Genomic DNA, 17931 nt, shown 5'->3' with positions numbered 1-17931 from the left:
GATAAAGTAATTCATAGATTAATTTAAAACTTATTAAGAAAAAGAAAATATTCTCTTAATTTTTTCCCCAACACTGCCTGAAGTGGATTGGAAAATTTAGCTAACAATACTCTGTTCTTTGTGAATTATGTATACTTAACATAGAGTTAGCTGAATGGAAAAAAAATGTCCAGATGATATTATCCAAGATTCCAATTTGTTCTTGCATTGATCAAGCAGACCTTACCAAGTCTTTCCAACTTGACAGAACTTTTGACAGGCTCTGACCTTTTACTGAACTACATTTCTTTGTGAGGTTCCTTGATAACACACACACACCACACACACACACACACACACACACACACACACACACACACACACACACACATACACAAATTCTTTTGACAATTAATAACTCAAGAGTGTCTTTCAAAAAACCTGTACTATCCAGGAAGATAAATCTCTCTCTCTCTCTCTCTCTCTCTCTCTCTCTCTCTCTCTCTCTCTCTCTCTCTCTCTCTCTCTCTCTCTCTCTCTCCTTTCCCCTCCCCCCCTCCCAGCCTCCATAGAAACTTTACTGCTGCTACATTTTTCTGAGTTATAAATCTCCCTATAACACTGCCTTCTGTCTGACAGAAAAAGAGAAAGTTTGCTACCATTTAGTGTAACTTCAATTTCTAAACACCACTGGCTTTCATCTCCCCACTGCACAGCCTTGTCTCAGGTGGGCTGAATATGCAGAGATGATCTGTGTTGTCTCCCTTTATTGCTGGAGTAGCACAAGACTAGTCTTAGCTGATGAGACTCTGTCTCAAAATAACAACAACAACCAAACAAGGAAATGTAAATAACACTGAATTAAAGGATAATTATAAACTAAGGGTCTTGGGGCAGTAAGTAAGGTTATTGACTTGCTTTCTTTAGTCAAGTTTGAAATTTTAACATTTTAAAACAACCACCTGTGAATTAATACTACTAAATTGTAAGTTCCTTCATTGTAGAGACCAGGTCCTAGCTTGTAGCTCTAAACATCACAGTCAGATTAAGTTTCTAGCCTGTAAATACTTCACAATGAAGATTAAACTTCAAAATGAGAAGCCCATGGGGTCATAGCAGCATCCAAGTCTTATTCAAATTTAGGTTGTGCCGCAATCAGTTTTAAATCAAAATTGTGCTAAAAAAGGTGCATATCCTTTCCTTAGGATAGAAAGAATATGTTTGTAATTATAGCTTTGTTATTTATCTTTTATTTTCTGAATCTTTTATAATACCAGTCATATTCATCCTGAAAGAAAGTCACAAGCGATCCAGAAACACAATGGTTATATGTTGAATTTTCAGATAATTTATTTTTTGTTTGTTAGTGTGATGAATTAAATTTAGAATTGTTCTTGTTTTTATTATTATTATTATTATTATTATTATTATTATTATTATTATTATTATATTTTTTGTTGGCATAGCCATATCTAATGGGAACAGCAAAAGTCATGAAGCCAGCACAGCTGCTTTACAAAGATCCAGCAAAATTGAGCCGAGTGATACAATTGCTGTCCTGTCTTCTACTTTTGCCCTTGATCTTCATGCACTGCATGCTCAGAGGGCTTTTAATGTTTGTATGACTTGGGATATTGGATTGATGGACATTTTCTTATGAATCATTTAGGCCTTCTCTCCAGTGTACTGCTTTTAAGCTTTCCCAGGAAAGTCCTGAGCATACTACATTTGTCACTTGAATGGAGATATCTTCATTTAGCCCTATTTGAAGGTCTTCCTCATCCCTAGAGGTTGTGACTCAAAGACACTAGAGATTTCCTTCCGAGGCTCTAACTCAAAGATGCTCTTGGAACCACTGACCCTGTTCTTACTCAAGAACAAGATAATCAGGAGGAAAAGTAAACTTGAAAAGGTAAATAAGATTCGGTTGGCTAGAGAAGTTGGCTACAGATCAAATTAAAAACATTTTGTCAACTATAAGCTCAGGCAATTTACAAAGCATAAGAGTGGAGGTTACAAATGCTATGCCCCTCAAGGAAAAATACAGCAACAAAGTGAGATTAAGCAGAGTTATTTCTGCCTTACACTGTGGCTTATATTAATGGACAAAGAATGGTGTCGATAAATTAATTCATTAATTTATTCACTTTACATTGAAATATCTGCCCCATATCCTCCCAGAACTCTCTTCCCATCTCTTCCCTTCATTTCCCTCTCCCCTTGGAACTATCCCACCCTGGCATTCAGGTATTACAGGACTAGGTACATTCTTTCCCACTGAAGATAGATCACAGGTGGCAACAGGTTCACAAACAGCCCCTACTCCAGTTGTTGGGGGACCCACATGGAGACCAAGCTGTACATCTGCTACATATATGCAGTAGGCCTAAGTCCAGCCCATGTTTGCTCTTTGGTTGATGGTTCAGACTCTGGAAGGCCCCAGAAGTTCAGGGTTGTTGACTCTTTTGGTCTTCTTGTGGAGTCTGTTCTCGGAGTACTTCAGTTCCTCAAGCCTTCCCTGAACTCATCCACAAAACTACCTGAACTCCTTCTAATGTTTGGCTGTGGGTCTCTGCATATGTTTCCTTTGATTGTTTGGGGGAACCTCTCACAGGACAGTTATGCTAGGCTCCTGTCTACAAGCGTAACAGAGTATCATCAATAGTGTCAAGGAATGATTCTTGAAAATGGGATGTGTCTCAATTTGGGCCAGTCATTGATTGGCTATTCCCTCGGTCTCTGTTCCATCTTTGCTGCTTCACACTCTGTAGGCAGTTTACAATTAAGGTAGAAAGATTTGTGAGTAGGTTGCTGTCCTTATCCTTCCACTGGGAGTCCTGCCTAGCTACATGTGGTGGCCACTTCAGGTGTCATATGCCAAGCTGCTAGGAATCTCAGCTAGAGTCACACCCATAGACCACAAAGGCTATTCCTCTACCCCTTCCCATCTGGCCCAGGTCACTGACTTGTCCTAGAGATGCCCTTCTTCCCTTCATAGATTTCTGTTTTCTCACCCCTGCTCTTTGTATACTTGATTCTTCCATCTGGTTCTCCTCCTTATCCCCTCTCTCACCCAGTTCCCTCCATCCATCCACCTCTGATACCTATTTTATTTCCCTTTCATATATATATATATATATATATATATATATATATATATATATATATATATATTAATTACATATTTTCCTCAATTACATTTCCAATGCTATCCCAAAAGTCCCCCACACCCTCCCCCCCACTTCCCTACCCACCCATTCCCACTTTTTGGCCCTGGCGTTCCCCTTCTTAGAAAGATTCAAATATCCTCCTTTGGGCTGTCCTTGTTATTTGACATTTTTTTTTCGGGGGTGGGTGGGTGGTAGGTCTGTGCATTATAATCCGGTTATCCTGTGTGTTATGGCTAATATTCATTGAAAAGTGAGTACTTACCATGCCATGTCCTTTTCAGTATGGGTTATGTCACTCAGGATATTTGCTAATTCCATCCATTTGCCTGCAAAATTCATTATGTCCTTGTTTTCAATAGATGAGTAATATTCCATTGTGTAAATATGGTTATATTTTTAAAATCCATACTTCAGTTGATGGACATCTGGCTAGTTTCTAGTTTCTGGATACTATGAACATAGTTGAACAAGTGTCCTTGTGGTATGGTAGAACATCTTTTCGGTAAATGCCCAGGAGTGATATAGTTGGCTCTTGAGATAGAAATATTTTTAATTGTCTGAGAAACCAACAGGTTGATTTCCAGAGTGGTTGTATAAGTTTATGCTCCCCACAGCAATGGAAGTACTTGTCTCTTTTATCAATGGATTCAAGGCTATTCCCCACTTTCTGTACTATTAGATTTGATGTAATTAGTATATATATATATCTTTGATCTACTTGGACTTCAGTTTTACTCCGAGTAATAAACATGGATTTATTTGCATTCTTCTATATGAAGATATCCAGTTAGACCATCATCATGTTTTGAAGATGTTATCTTTTTTCCATTGTATGGATTTGGCTTTGTTGTCAAAAATTAAGTATACATAGGTATATGGGTTCATTTATTGGTCTTCAGTTCCTTTGATGAATCTTTCTGTTTCTGTACTAATACCATGCAGTTTTTATTACAATTGCTCTGCAGTGCAGCTTGAAGTCAGGGATGGTGATACCTCCAGAAGTTCTTTTATTATCCAGGATTGTTTTAGCTATTCTGTTTTTTTTTTTATATTAAGTTGAAAATTGATCTATGGTCTGTAAGAATTGTGTTGGAATTTTGATGGGAATTGCATTGAGTCTGTAGATTGCTTTTGGTAAAATCACCATTTCTCCTATGCTAATCCTACTGATCCACGAGCATGGGAGGTATTTACATCTTCTGCTATCTTCTTCAAATTCTTTCTTCAGGGACTTGAAGTTCTTGTCATACAGGTCTTTCACTTGCTTTGGTATAGTTATACTAAAATATTTTATATTATTTGTGACTATTGTGTAGTGGTATTGTCTCCCTACCTCATTTCTCAGTCCATTTATCACTTGTATAAAGGAGGACCACTGATTTCTCTGAGTTAATTTTGTGTCCAGCCACTTTGCTGAATTTGTTTATGATCTGTAGGTGTTCTTCCATAGAAACTCTGGGGTCATTTATGTATACTATCAGATCATCTGTGAATAACGATACTTTGACTTTTTTCTTTTCAATTTGAATCCCTTTGATCTCCGTTAGTTGACTTACTGCTCTAGCTATGACTTCAACCACTATAATGAATAGATAGGAAAAGAGTGGACAGTCTTTTTCTTGATCCTGATTTTAGTGGGATTGCTTTAAGTTTCTCTCAACTTAATTTGGTGTTGTCTACTGGCTTGCTCTATATTGCCTTTATTGTGTTTAGGTATGTAACATGTATTCCTGATTGCTCCAAGACTTTAATATGCAGGGATTTGGTCAAAGGCTTATTCAGCATCTAATGAGATGATCATGTGTTGTTTATCTTTCATTTTGTTTATATTGTGAAAGAAGTTGATGGGTTTCATACACTGAATCATCCCTATATCGCTGGGATGAAGTCTACTTGATCATTGTAAATGATGACTTTGATATGTTCTTGGATTTGTTTTACAAGTAAGTGTTTGAGAATTTTTCCATTGATGTTAGTAAAAAAACAAAAACAAACACCCCCCCCAAAAGAAAACAAACCAAAACAAAACCAAAAAACATAGTCTGAAATGAAATTCTATTTCTTTGTTGAGTCTTTGTATTGCTTAGGTATCAGAATGACTATGGCCTCATGGAATGAGTTTGGTAATGCTTCTTTCTTTTTGTAGAAGAATTTGAAGAGTATTGGTATTAGCTCTTCTTTGAAAGTCTGATAGAATTCTGTGCTAAAACCAACCGAGCCTGTGCTTTTTTGGTTGGGAGACTTTTGAAGTCTATTTAAATAGTTTACCGGATCTTGATTTAACTTGGGTAAATGAAATCTATCATGAGAATCATCCACTTCATTTAGATTTTCTAATTTTGTACAGGTTTTGAGGTAAGACCTAATGATTCTATGAATTTCCTCAGTGTTCATTGTTATGTCTCCCTTTTCTATTTTGGGTACTATTTCTCTGCCTTTTTGTTAGTTTGGCTAAGGTTTTGTCTATTTTGCTGATTTTCTCAAAGAACCAGGTCTTGGTTATATTTATATTTTGTATTGTTTCCTTTGTTTCTAATTGATTGATTTCATCCATGGTTTTCATTATTTCCTGCAGTCTACCCCTCTTAGATTTGTTTGTTGTCTTCTTCTTCTTCTTCTTCTTCTTCTTCTTCTTCTTCTTCTTCTTCTTCTTCTTCTTCTTCTTCTTCTTCTTCTTCTTCTCCTCCTCCTCCTCCTCATCCTCCCCTTCCCCTCCTCCTCTCCCTCTTCCCCCCTCTTCCTTCTTCTTTATTTCTTCTATTTCTTTTTAGAGCTTTCAGGTGTACTTTAAATTCTTAGCATGAGAATTCTCCAATTTCTCTGTGAAGGCACTTATGAACTTTCCTTTTAGCACTGCTCTCATTGTGTCCTATATTTTTGGGTATGTTGTGTCTTCATTTTCAGTGAATTCTAAAAAGTCTTTAATTTTTTATTTCTTCCCTGAAACCAGTGATCACTGAGTAGAATGTTATTTAGCTTCTATGTGCATATAGGCTTTCTGTTGTTCTGTTGTTGAAGTTTAGCTTCAAATCATGGTGTTTTGATAGCATATAAGGAGTTATTTAAAATTTCTTGAACATTTTCAGGCTTGCTTTGTGACCCAGTAAATGACCACTTTTGGAGAAGGTTCCATGCGGTTCTGAGAAAAAGGTACATTCTTCTGTGTTTAGATGAAATGTTCTATAGGTATTTGTTAGGTCCATTTGATTCATAGCCTCTGTTAGTTTAATTATTTCTCTGTTTAGTCTCTGGCTAGATGACTTGGTGAAGAGAATGGGTATTGAAGTTTCCCACTTTGTGATTTAAGCTTTAGTAAAATTTCTTTTATGAATGTGGTTTCCCTTATATTTGGAGCATAGATGTTCAGAATTGAGATGCCATCTTGGTGGATTTTTTTCCTTTGATGAGTATGAAATGCCTTTTTGCACCTCTTGAATATTTCTGGTTGATTTTGGACTATTTTATTGGATATTAGAATGGCTACTCCAGCATGTTTCGTGGGTTCGTTTGCTTGGAAAACATTTTTCCAGCCCTTTACTCTGAGGGAATATCTATCTTTTTTGCTGAAGTATGTTTCTTCTATGCAGCAGAATGATTGATCCTGTTAAAGTATACATTCAGTGTTTCTATGTCTTTTTATTGGGAAATTGAGACCACTTATTTTGAGAGATATTAATAAGCAATGATTGTTAGTTCTACTTATTTTGATGTTGGTATTGGTATTGTAAGTGTGTTCTTTTGAATTTGCTGGTGTGAAATCACATATTTCTTGTGTTTCATTTAGTATAGTTACCTTACTTGTGTTGAAGTTTTCCTCGTAGTATCTTCTGTGGGCTTAATCAATGGAAAGATATTGCTTAAATTTTTGAATATCAGTTTTCTCCATCTATTGTGATTAAAATATTTGCTGGGTAGAGTAGTCTAGGATGGCATCTGTGATCTCTTAGAGAATCTAAGACATCTGTCCATGCCCTTCTGGCTTTTAAAATCTCTTGAAAAATCTGGTGTAATTTTACTCCTTCTGCCTTTATATGTTACTTGGCCTTTATCCCTTGTGACTTTTAATATTCTTCTTTGTTCTTTACATTTAGTGTTTTAAGTATTATGGGGTTGGGGAATTTGTTTTTTGTCCAATCTATTTGGCATTCTGTAAATTTCTGGTACATTCTTAGGTTTTTTTCTGGATGTTTTGTGCTAGAAATATTCTAGCTTTAGCATTTCTTTGACCAATGCATGAGTTTCTTTGAAATACATAGTCTTATAGTATACAACATGAACCTGAATTTATTCACAAAAAATTCACTGTGAAGATGAAGGATTATAGAATGCCTGTGACAACATAGGAGTAAACTCTTTGGCCTGAAAGTTCTCACTGGATGCATGGCTCTATGTGTGGTGAGATACTGTTTTAGGTAATTATTTTAAGTGTATGGTGTAGTGGTTTGAATATGCTTGGCCCAGGTGGCATATTTAGGAGGTGTGACCTTGTAGGAGTTGGAGTGCCCTTGTTGAAGGAATGGTGTAGCTATGAGGATGAGCTTTGGGACCCTACTCCTAGCTGGCCATAAGATAGTCTATCTGCTCCTGGCTTTGTTTTCATGAATATGTAGACCTCTTGGCTCCTCCAGCACCATGTTCGCCTGAGTGCTGCCATGCTTCATTGTATGATGATAATGGACTGAAACTTTTTAGGGATAAGCCAGCCCCACTTAATTGTTTTCCTTTATAATGGTTGCCTTGGTCATGGTGCCTCTTCACAGCAATGGAAACCGTAAGGTGACTGGGATCTGCAAAATCTTATTATAATTCAAAATATAAATAGTATTAATACTTAATGCTTACTGGCATAACATATAAATATGGGAGGAACAAAGAAAAATTCCATAAAAAATTGCAAATAACTTGTGTAGATATTCTGCTCTCAACTACTGTCATCTGAAATACAGAGTGTGGATGTGAGAATAATAAAAGGACCTTGACAGCAGAAAAGTCTCATAAATAGTTTGCTAGTGAACTGATAAATATATGTATAAGCAGATTTGTGAAGGTAGCTCAGGCTCTAACTTGCCTTTTGTACAAGCAAAGACTGAATTAAATCAAAGAGCACACACAAAACTCTGGAGCTACACGCTAGTCATCCCATGGCTAGGAAGGTAGAGTCAGGAAAAATTCTACCAATGTCTTGCTAACCAGTTCAGATGGCATTTACTCCTGATCTGATACAATGAGAATGTTAGCTCACATTTTGTTTGCCAAGGTCTAATCATGACCAGTTGGTATAATCATTTATCAAACATCATGCAAATACCCAGTAAGGAACATTCTAGAAAATATCTCTCCATCTCTTCTCAAAATTGTTGATTATTAAAAAGGTAAATGGAGGAAGTTCAATCCAAGAAGAGCCTTAAGCAACATCATGAATGAAATATTTGAATAAAGGTATTAGTTCTTTACCAAGGGCATATGAGTAAATCATGGACATTATTTAATAGTGTGTTAAAAATGGCCCACACTTGTTATATTACCATAACATTCTATTAAAACAAAATTGCTTGTGGTAATAAAGATGTCGATAGTGGGACAAATGGGGTTGGGTTTCAAGAATTATACCCTGAAAATCATATTTAGAAATGTTGGTTGGATATCTTTCTGAGTATCTCCCTAAATTGTGTCAGAATGCCAAATTTACATTAAAGACTCAGTTCATAGTGCATACCACTATAGGAGAAGTTGAAACCATTCATAGATGGGGCCAAGGGATAGGATTTTAGGTTACTGGGAACAGGCTTTGATAGGGCTATTGACAGCCCTTCCTGCCTTTCTTTTTTGCCTCCAGGTTGTTGTGAGTAAACATATCTTTCCATATTATATTCTTGTCATGAATTTTTCTGGTACCACAATTCCAGTGCAACAGCACTAGGTTTTCATGGACGGAGATCTCTACATGCACACCCCAAAATAGACTTTATCTCTTAGTGAGTTGATTATTCCAAATATTTTGTCACAGAAAAAGAATGCAAGTTAATGATATCAGTATATGTATTATTTTCTCAGAAACTCATAAAATTAAAAGTAATAAAAAACTAAATTAATTAGAGAACATAAATATATTTATTGCTAAGAAAAGTAATGAAACTGTGCTTATATTTGATGTTCCTCTCTTTGTTTTATTGTAAATGATTTCCATCTCTTTCTTTATTTGTGTTCAATTTTAACTTTTCAAGGTTTGTATTGTACAGATTGTTTTCTATGACTACTGCCTTGTCAATGTAAAAAAAAAAAAATCTCACTTTCATTTTAACGTGTGTTGTCCTCTCCATTTGAAAATCTTATTTTTATGTTTAAACTATGTTAGTTTATGAGGAATCTCACTAGTTTCCTCATTTCTGCTTCCGTTTTCATCTATTGGCTAAAGTTTGCAGTGTCACAGTCATTTGAAGAAAGAATCATGTTTGCATAGTCCCTGATTTCAGCATTTTGAAAAACACTTTTTGCTTTCATATCTGAAGAGAACTTGCCTAAGAATGCATGCCTTGGTCAGTTGGTATTATTCCTTTTATCCTCTTTCTGGCATTGTATTTATTTTAAAGAAGTGTGAAGGCAACTTTAGTTTTCCTCCATTGGATGCACTTTACATGGTGTTTCTGAATGCTCCATTGATTGTTGCTTTATCCTTGAAATTCAATATCATCGTAGGAGTAGAATGAAGCATCAGTTGAAATCTATTGCTCTTTATTACTTTTTGGATATAAGACATATTTTATACCAATTTTTAACTCAAATTTTGTATCTATCTATCTATCTATCTATCTATCTATCATGGTACCATAATATCCTATTAAAATATATTTACTTGTGTTAATAATAATGTCAGCAGTGGAACAAATGGGATTTGGGTTTATAAGAACTTTGTACTCTTCTCTATTTTTCTATGAATATGTAAATAATATATATATATATATATATATTCTCTTCCTTGTCTTTTGCACCTGTCTTTTTTTTTATTACAGTCATGTTTCTGGTCTACAAACAGGAGGATCTGATAATAATGGATCTGATTCTGTTGTCTATACCTTGACTACATTTGGGGCCATCACTGTAATTTTTCCTATGCCTCAAGTCTCTACCTGTTGATGAGAAACACAGATATTCCTTAATTTGGAATAAAATGAATTATTGTAATATAAATGTAAACAGTTTATTATAAGAAAAATTTAAATCTCTGAATTCCGTATCCTCCAAAGGCAACTGTTAGTAGAGGCCAGTCTTGTCACTATTGGAACGTACTCTAACTGGCCATCTCTGCTCCCTCTCAGGTAACTTAAGTAGCTGCTATACCCTGACCTGCTCTTCTATGGTAGCAAAAGCTTCTCTGTGTGATCAATTATAGTTGCATTATTCCTTTGCCTTCCTTAGTTCTTTCTGCTCCATTCACAGGACAATGCCTAAAATTCCCAGTCTAATAGCTTTACTAATATGACAATAAACATCTACTTGTAAAGTGAAATTTTATCATGAGTGCAGTGTGTGGCACTAGAATGTTATAATAAACACAATAGTAGATATATGGGTCACTGCCTAGTTTCTTCCAATTCTTTTGGAATTCTTTTCAATTCTTTTGTATTTCCCTGCCTTATTTCCCAAGTAATTGCTGATCTCCAGGTTATGAATTAGTTTGAAGTTGATTGAATGAATTTACATTGATAGGATAGGATAGGATAGGATAGGATAGGATAGGATAGGATAGGATAGGATAGGATAGGATATAATTGTATGTGACAGTTTCTGTTTGTCTTCTGTCATTCTATGATTATGAAGTTTACTCATGAGATAAGGTATATACATAGTTGACTACTTCAGAAACATGTTTTTTGGAATAAATTTAGCTTAAAAGAGTTCAGAAATACAGTCCATCAGGGACTTTTATATACATGGATCTCCTTAAGCAGGGAGTGGCAGAAGCAGCACAGATAATATGTTCTGAGACATTATGATGAGAAACTTCCCATGTTTGTCATAATGCAGTAACTGCACATTGAAGAGCTCATTAAATTCTAGTTAGGATAAACAAACTCCAATAAAAACATTCCAATTAAAAAAAATGCCAAAAGATAAAGATATGGATACCTTGAAAGCAACAAAGAAACAAGTAACCTACAAGTTCAAGAAGATAATCAAGGAAGATGGAGGATAGTGTGCTAACATATTCACTATGCTAAAAAATAAATAAAACCTAGATATTGTCAACTGAAAATATATCCAAGAAAGTCACCTTAGGGGACAAAAAGGAAAAAAAAATCATGATAGTCCCAGACAAATAAGATAAAGAGAGTTTTTTTAAGCAAACATATATTATAAATGTAACATTGGGAACAATGACTGTATGCAGAAAGTTGTTGGGTGCAAAGTTGTAAGAAAATAACTATAGATAATAAAATAATAATTATAGCAATGTATTGCTAGACTTTTGTCATTATCTGCTGTACAGCAGTGGAACTACAAAACCTAAGAAAAACAAAAAGAGATGCCAAATAGAAATGTTTCTAAATAGAACTAGTAAGCTATTATAAATTGGAAATCAATTGTGATCCATGAAGTTTATACTATAATCTCTAAAATAACCATTAAACAATATAACCATCCTCAAATATAATTAAAAAGTAATTTAAGAAATTTAAATAATACTGTAGAAGTACTTCACTCAATACAATAAGAGGACAACAGGTATGGATGTATATACATACAAAAAAGACATGAGAGTTATAGAAAACCAAAGGTTGCTCAATTATATCAATAACATTGTGAATGGGCTGAATAATCTATCAAAAGGAAGGCTGTCAAACTAGGCAATCAGGCTAGGCTATGTCATACTTCCATGTGAATAAAATGTTACCCCAATGTCCTTCCCCTCTTCATGTCTAAGATGGGTTGAATGTGAACTGTCTTTGCTAGGCTCATATACCTGAACACTGGGTCCCCAGTTGTTGGTGTTGTTTGGAATACTATGATCCACCTAAGAGGTTGAGCTTCCTGGAGGAAGGTTCAATGGCAGCAGTTCTAGGAGCATACAACCTGGCCCTGCTTCCTGTTCACTTTGTTTCTGGTGTGTGGATGTAATGTTAACAGGCAGCCTCCTGCTTCTGCCACCACAACTTCTCTGCCTGTTGCAGTGTCTTTTCTGTCACAATGGGATTCTATCTCTTTGAAAATTTAAGCCAAAATAAACCACATTTCTCCCTTTGTTTCTTTTCATCAAGGTGTTTTGTTGCAGGAAATATTAAAGAATGAACCTGCTAACACTCCCAAAGGCCAGATCATGCTTCTGCACTTTTGCTGACCCACCGGGATCCTGCTGGACCATCTCTCCAGAGGAGGCCCCCATGGTCAGCCATCACATCACAACACCCACTACCCCAACAGAATCAAGACTCTTAATGCTTAATTAACCAATCAGATTTATGTATCAATAATATCACAATTTATAAGATATCAATACAATAAGTTCAGAGCCAATTGATAATGATAAAAGCTTTAACCCAATATTATTTTATTTTATTTTATTTTTTTGGTTTTTCAAGACAGGGTTTCTCTGTGTAGCCCTGGCTGCCCTGGAACTCACTTTTTAGACCAGGCTGGCCTTGAACTCAGAAATCTGCCTGCCTCTGCCTCCAGAGTGTTGGGATTAAAGGCGTGCACCAGCACGCCAGGCTTATCCCACTATTTCTAACCTTGTGAAATCATAACTACTTGTGGCTGGTAAATGCCAAGTGGTACACATCAGCAGCCATCTTCCTTCTCCTCCTACTCTGAGACCTCCCCTCTCTCTGTGACTCTTAGCTCTGCCTCCCTTTTCCTGTCCAATCACAGGCCTCCCACTGCCCTAATGTGTTTGGACAGGGAAAATCCTGCAACAGTGTTTTATCATGGTCACAGAAAAGAAACAAGGAATGATAGCTAAGCAGTTAAGAGGGCTTGCTGCTCTTGCAGAGTGAATAACAATAGCTCAGGCATATCCAATGCCCCCCTTCTGGCTGCAGTGGCTACCTGCACACACACACACACACACACACACACACACACACACACACACACACACAGAGAGAGAGAGAGAGAGAGAGAGAGAGAGAGAGAGAGAGAGAGAGAGAGAATGAATGAATGGGGGAATAGAAATAAATAACTATATGAAATAAATTTAATTAGATAAAAATTATAAAAATGCTTAAAAATTATGAACCACTTAAAAATTAAAATATGATTCATTTTCCAACTTTCATAGCAACCTTTCATTGGAAATTAAAATTCTGGGATTTCTCACAGTTTAAGTAGAGTGCTACATGAACAATTCTACAGTCTGGGTCCAGATTCCTGCGTTGATGTCATTTTTCACTCTCATTCTATCTCTGCCTTCATCCTTTACAATGTGAACTTGTATTTAGAGTCCAGTCCTCATAGTCAGTGACTTCCTCCCCATGAACCTTGTATCTTGTCTGGGGCCCTAGAGCTGTGCTGACAGCTTTCTGAAAAATGTCGCAAAAGACAATAGACAATAAGCATTATGGCTCTAAAATTAGATCAGCTGGTCATCTTTTGTTTTTCAATGTGGTAGCTTTCACATAGATCCTGCTTATTTATTTACTGGATTTTATTGAGGATATGTGCTCCCAAATTCTAGATTTTGAAAGACAAAATCCTCAGTCCAAATTATAAACTTATACTTTATGAATTCAATTAATTGTCACAGGAGTTTGTCAAAAATAGACTAACAATCCAATCAAGAGCTCTCAGGGACATTCATCATCATGTGAGCATTTGTAAGTCATGCAGGCAGATGTGGGATGGGGACTGATGGAAGGATAACTGGGAAGTGGGATATAATGGGATGAAGAGGTGATGGAGGGGGTTTCCTTGAAGTGGGTATCATTTGAGATGTAAACAAATGAAATGATTAATAAAAAAGGAAAAAAATACAATACCTTTTGATTCTAAGACATTATTGCCTTACAGCTAAAATGGTCAGGCAAACACTGGAAAATTCTGTATTTTAACTTATTTTCATAATAATAATATGCTTAAGTTATAAGGTGGAAATGCTGTCACTTGATTAGAGAACTCTGTTCATTACCTAAGGATATTTTATAAAGTAGAGTTTAAGAATACCAGGTGGAAAGTTCCAGACCATTTTAAAATGTCTCATATATAGAGATAGTGCAACAGGTGAAGGTAGCATGCATTTGGTGACTTGAGATTAATATCATGATCTCAGTGTGGAAGGCGAGAACTGACTCCTCGTGGTTGTCTTCCACTAGCTACACACTTGCCATTGAACAAATGCCTTCCCCCAACAATAACAAGGGAGTTTACCTTGAAGGCAGGGTATGATGCCTTGCACTTATAATCTTAGCACTTGGGATGATAAGGCAGGAGGATTACTCTGACTTACAGGCTATGATAGCATGCAGAATAAAATCTTGTCTAGAAAGAAAGAAAGAAAGAAAGAAAGAAAGAAAGAAAGAAAGAAAGAAAGAAAGAAAGAAGGAAGGAAGGAAGGAAGGAAGGAAGGAAGGAAGGAAGGAAGAAAGGAAGATAGGTTGATCTTGTTTTAGTTTTCTTGGTGGGCAAGAAATAATAATAATAATAATAATAATAATAATAATAATAATAATAATAATAATAAACAACTAATGGCATGAACTAAGTCAGAAGCTTTTAAAAATTTAAGAATATTACTCTTAGCTTTTAAGAACAATTAGTATTCTTTTTTAAATTTTTAATATTTTTTATTACGTATTTTCCTCAATTACATTTCCAATGCTATCCCAAAAGTCCCCCATACGCCCCCCCCCACTTCCCTACACACCCATTCCCATTCTTTTGGCCCTGGCATTCCCCTGTATTGGGGCATATAAAGTTTGCAAGTCCAATGGGCTTCTCTTTCCAGTGATGGCCAACTAGGCCATCTTTCGATACATATGCAGCTAGAGACAAGAGCTCCGGGGTACTGGTTAGTTAATCATGTTGTTCCCCCTATAGGGTTGCAGATCCCTTTAACTCCATGGGTACTTTCTCTAGCTTCTCCATTGGGAGCCATGTGATCCATCCAATAGCTGACTGTGAGCATCCACTTCTGTGTTTGCTAGGCCCCAGCATAGTCTCACAAGAGACAGCTATATCTGGGTCCTTTCAGCAAAATCTTGCTAGTGTATGCAATGGTGTCAGCGTTTGGAAGCTGATTATGGGATGGATCCCTGGATACGGCAGTCTCTAGATGGTCCATCCTTTCATCACAGCTCCAAACTTTGTCTCTGTAACTCCTTCCATGGGTGTTTTGTTCCTAATTCTAAGAAGGGGCATAGTGTCCACACTTTGGTCTTCATTCTTCTTGAGTTTCATGCGTTTAGCAAATTGTATCTTATATCTTGGGTATCCTAAGTTTTGGGCTAATATCCACTGATCAGTGAATACATATTGTGTGAGTTCCTTTGTGATTGTGTTACCTCACTCAAGATGATGACCTCCAGGTCCATCCATTTGCCTAGGAATTTCATAAATTCATTCTTTTAATAGCTGAGTAGTACTCCATTGTGTAAATGTACCATATTTTCTGTATCCATTCCTCTGTTGAGGGGCATCTGGGTTCTTTCCAGCTTCTGGGTATTATAAATAAGGCTGCTATGAACATAGTGGAGCATGTGTCCTTCTTACCGGTTGGGACATCTTCTGGATATATGCCCAGGAGAGGTAATGCTGGATCCTCTGGTAGTACTATGTCCAATTTTCTGAGGAACCGCCAGACTGATTTCCAGAGTGGTTGTACAAGCTTGCAATCCCACCAACAATGGAGGAGTGTTCCTCTTTGTCCACATCCTCGCCAGCATCTGCTGTCACCTGAATTTTTGATCTTAGCCATTCTGACAGGTGTGAGGTGGAATCTGAGGGTTGTTTTGATTTGCATTTCCCTGATGATTAAGTATGTTGAACATATTTTCAGGTGCTTCTCTGCCATTCAGTATTCCTCAGGTGAGAATTCTTTGTTCAGTTCTGAGCCCCATTTTTTAATGGGGTTATTTGATTTTCTGGAGTCCACCTTCTTGAGTTCTTTATATATATTGGATATTAGTCCCTTATCTGATTTAGGATAGGTAAAGAGTCTTTCCCAATCTGTTGGTGGTTTTTTTGTCTTATTGATGGTGTCTTTTGCCTTGCAGAAGCTTTGTAGTTTCATGAGGTCCCACTTGTCAATTCTCGATCTTATGGCACAAGCCATTGCTGTTCTATTCAAGAATTTTTCCCCTGTGCCCATATCTTCAAGGCTTTTCCCCACTTTCTCCTCTATAAGTTTCAGTGTCTCTGGTTTTATGTGAAGTTCCTTGATCCACTTAGACTTGACCTTAGTACAAGGAGATAGGAATGGATCAATTCGCATTCTTCTACATGATAACAACCAGTTGTGCCAGCACCATTTGTTGAAAATGCTGTCTTTCTTCCACTGGATGGTTTTAGCTCCCTTGTCAAAGATCAAGTGACCATAGGTGTGTGGGTTCATTTCTGGGTCTTCAATTCTATTCCATTGGTCTACTTGTCTGTCACTATACCAGTACCACACAGTTTTTATCACAATTGCTCTGTAGTAAAGCTTTAGGTCCGGCATGGTGATTCCACCAGAGGTTCTTTTATCCTTGAGAAGAGTTTTTGCTATCCTAGGTTTTTTGTTATTCCAGATGAATTTGCAGATTGCACTTTCTAATTCGTTGAAGAATTGAGTTGGAATTTTGATGGGGATTGCATTGAATCTGTAGATTGCTTTTGGCAAGATAGCCATTTTTACAATGTTGATCCTGCCAATCCATGAGCATGGGAGATCTTTCCATCTTCTGAGATCTTCTATAATTTCTTTCTTCAGAGACTTGAAGTTTTTATTATACAGATCTTTCACTTCCTTAGTTAGAGTCACGCCAAGATTATTTTATATTATTTGTGACTATTGAGAAGGGTGTTGTTTCCCTAATTTCTTTCTCAGCCTGTGTATTCTTTGTGTAGAGAAAGGCCATTGATTTGTTTGAGTTAATTTTATATCCAGCTACTTCACCGAAGCTGTTTATCAGGATTAGGAATTCTCTGGTGGAATTTTTAGGGTCACTTATATATACTATCATATCATCTGCAAAAAGTGATATTCTGACTTCAGCTTTTCCAATTTGTATCCCTTTGATCTCCTTTTGTTGTCGAATTGCTCTGGCTAGGACATCAAGTACAATGTTGAATAGGTATGGAGAAAGTGGACAGCCTTGTCTAGTCCCTGATTTTAGAGGGATTGCTTCAAGCTTCTCACCATTTACTTTGATGTTGGCTACTGGTTTGCTTTAGATTGCTTTTATCATGTTTAGGTATGGGCCTTGAATCTCTGATCTTTCCAAGACTTTTATCATGAATGGGTGTTGGATCTTGTCAAATGCTTTTTCCGCATCTAATGAGATGATCATGTGGTTTTTGTCTTTGTGTTTGTTTATATACTGGATTACGTTGATGGATTTTCATATATTGAACCATCCCTGCATCCCTGGGATGAAACCTACTTGGTCAGGATGGATGATTGTTTTGATGTGTTCTTGGATTTGGTTAGCAAGAACTTTATTGAGGATTTTTGCATCAATATTCATAAGGGATATTGGTCTGAAGTTTTCTATCTTTGTTGGGTCTTTTTGTGGTTTAGGTATCAGAGTAATTGTGGGTTCATAGAATGAATTGGGTAGAGTACCTTCTGTTTCTATTTTGTGGAATAGTT

Source organism: Mus caroli, unplaced genomic scaffold (genome assembly GCF_978045245.1).
Source record: "Mus caroli unplaced genomic scaffold, Mus_caroli_1 scaffold_7, whole genome shotgun sequence".
Classification (NCBI taxonomy): Eukaryota; Metazoa; Chordata; class Mammalia; order Rodentia; family Muridae; genus Mus; species Mus caroli.
The sequence above is the reverse complement of the archived record's forward strand: the minus strand, read 5'-3'. Positions refer to the sequence as shown.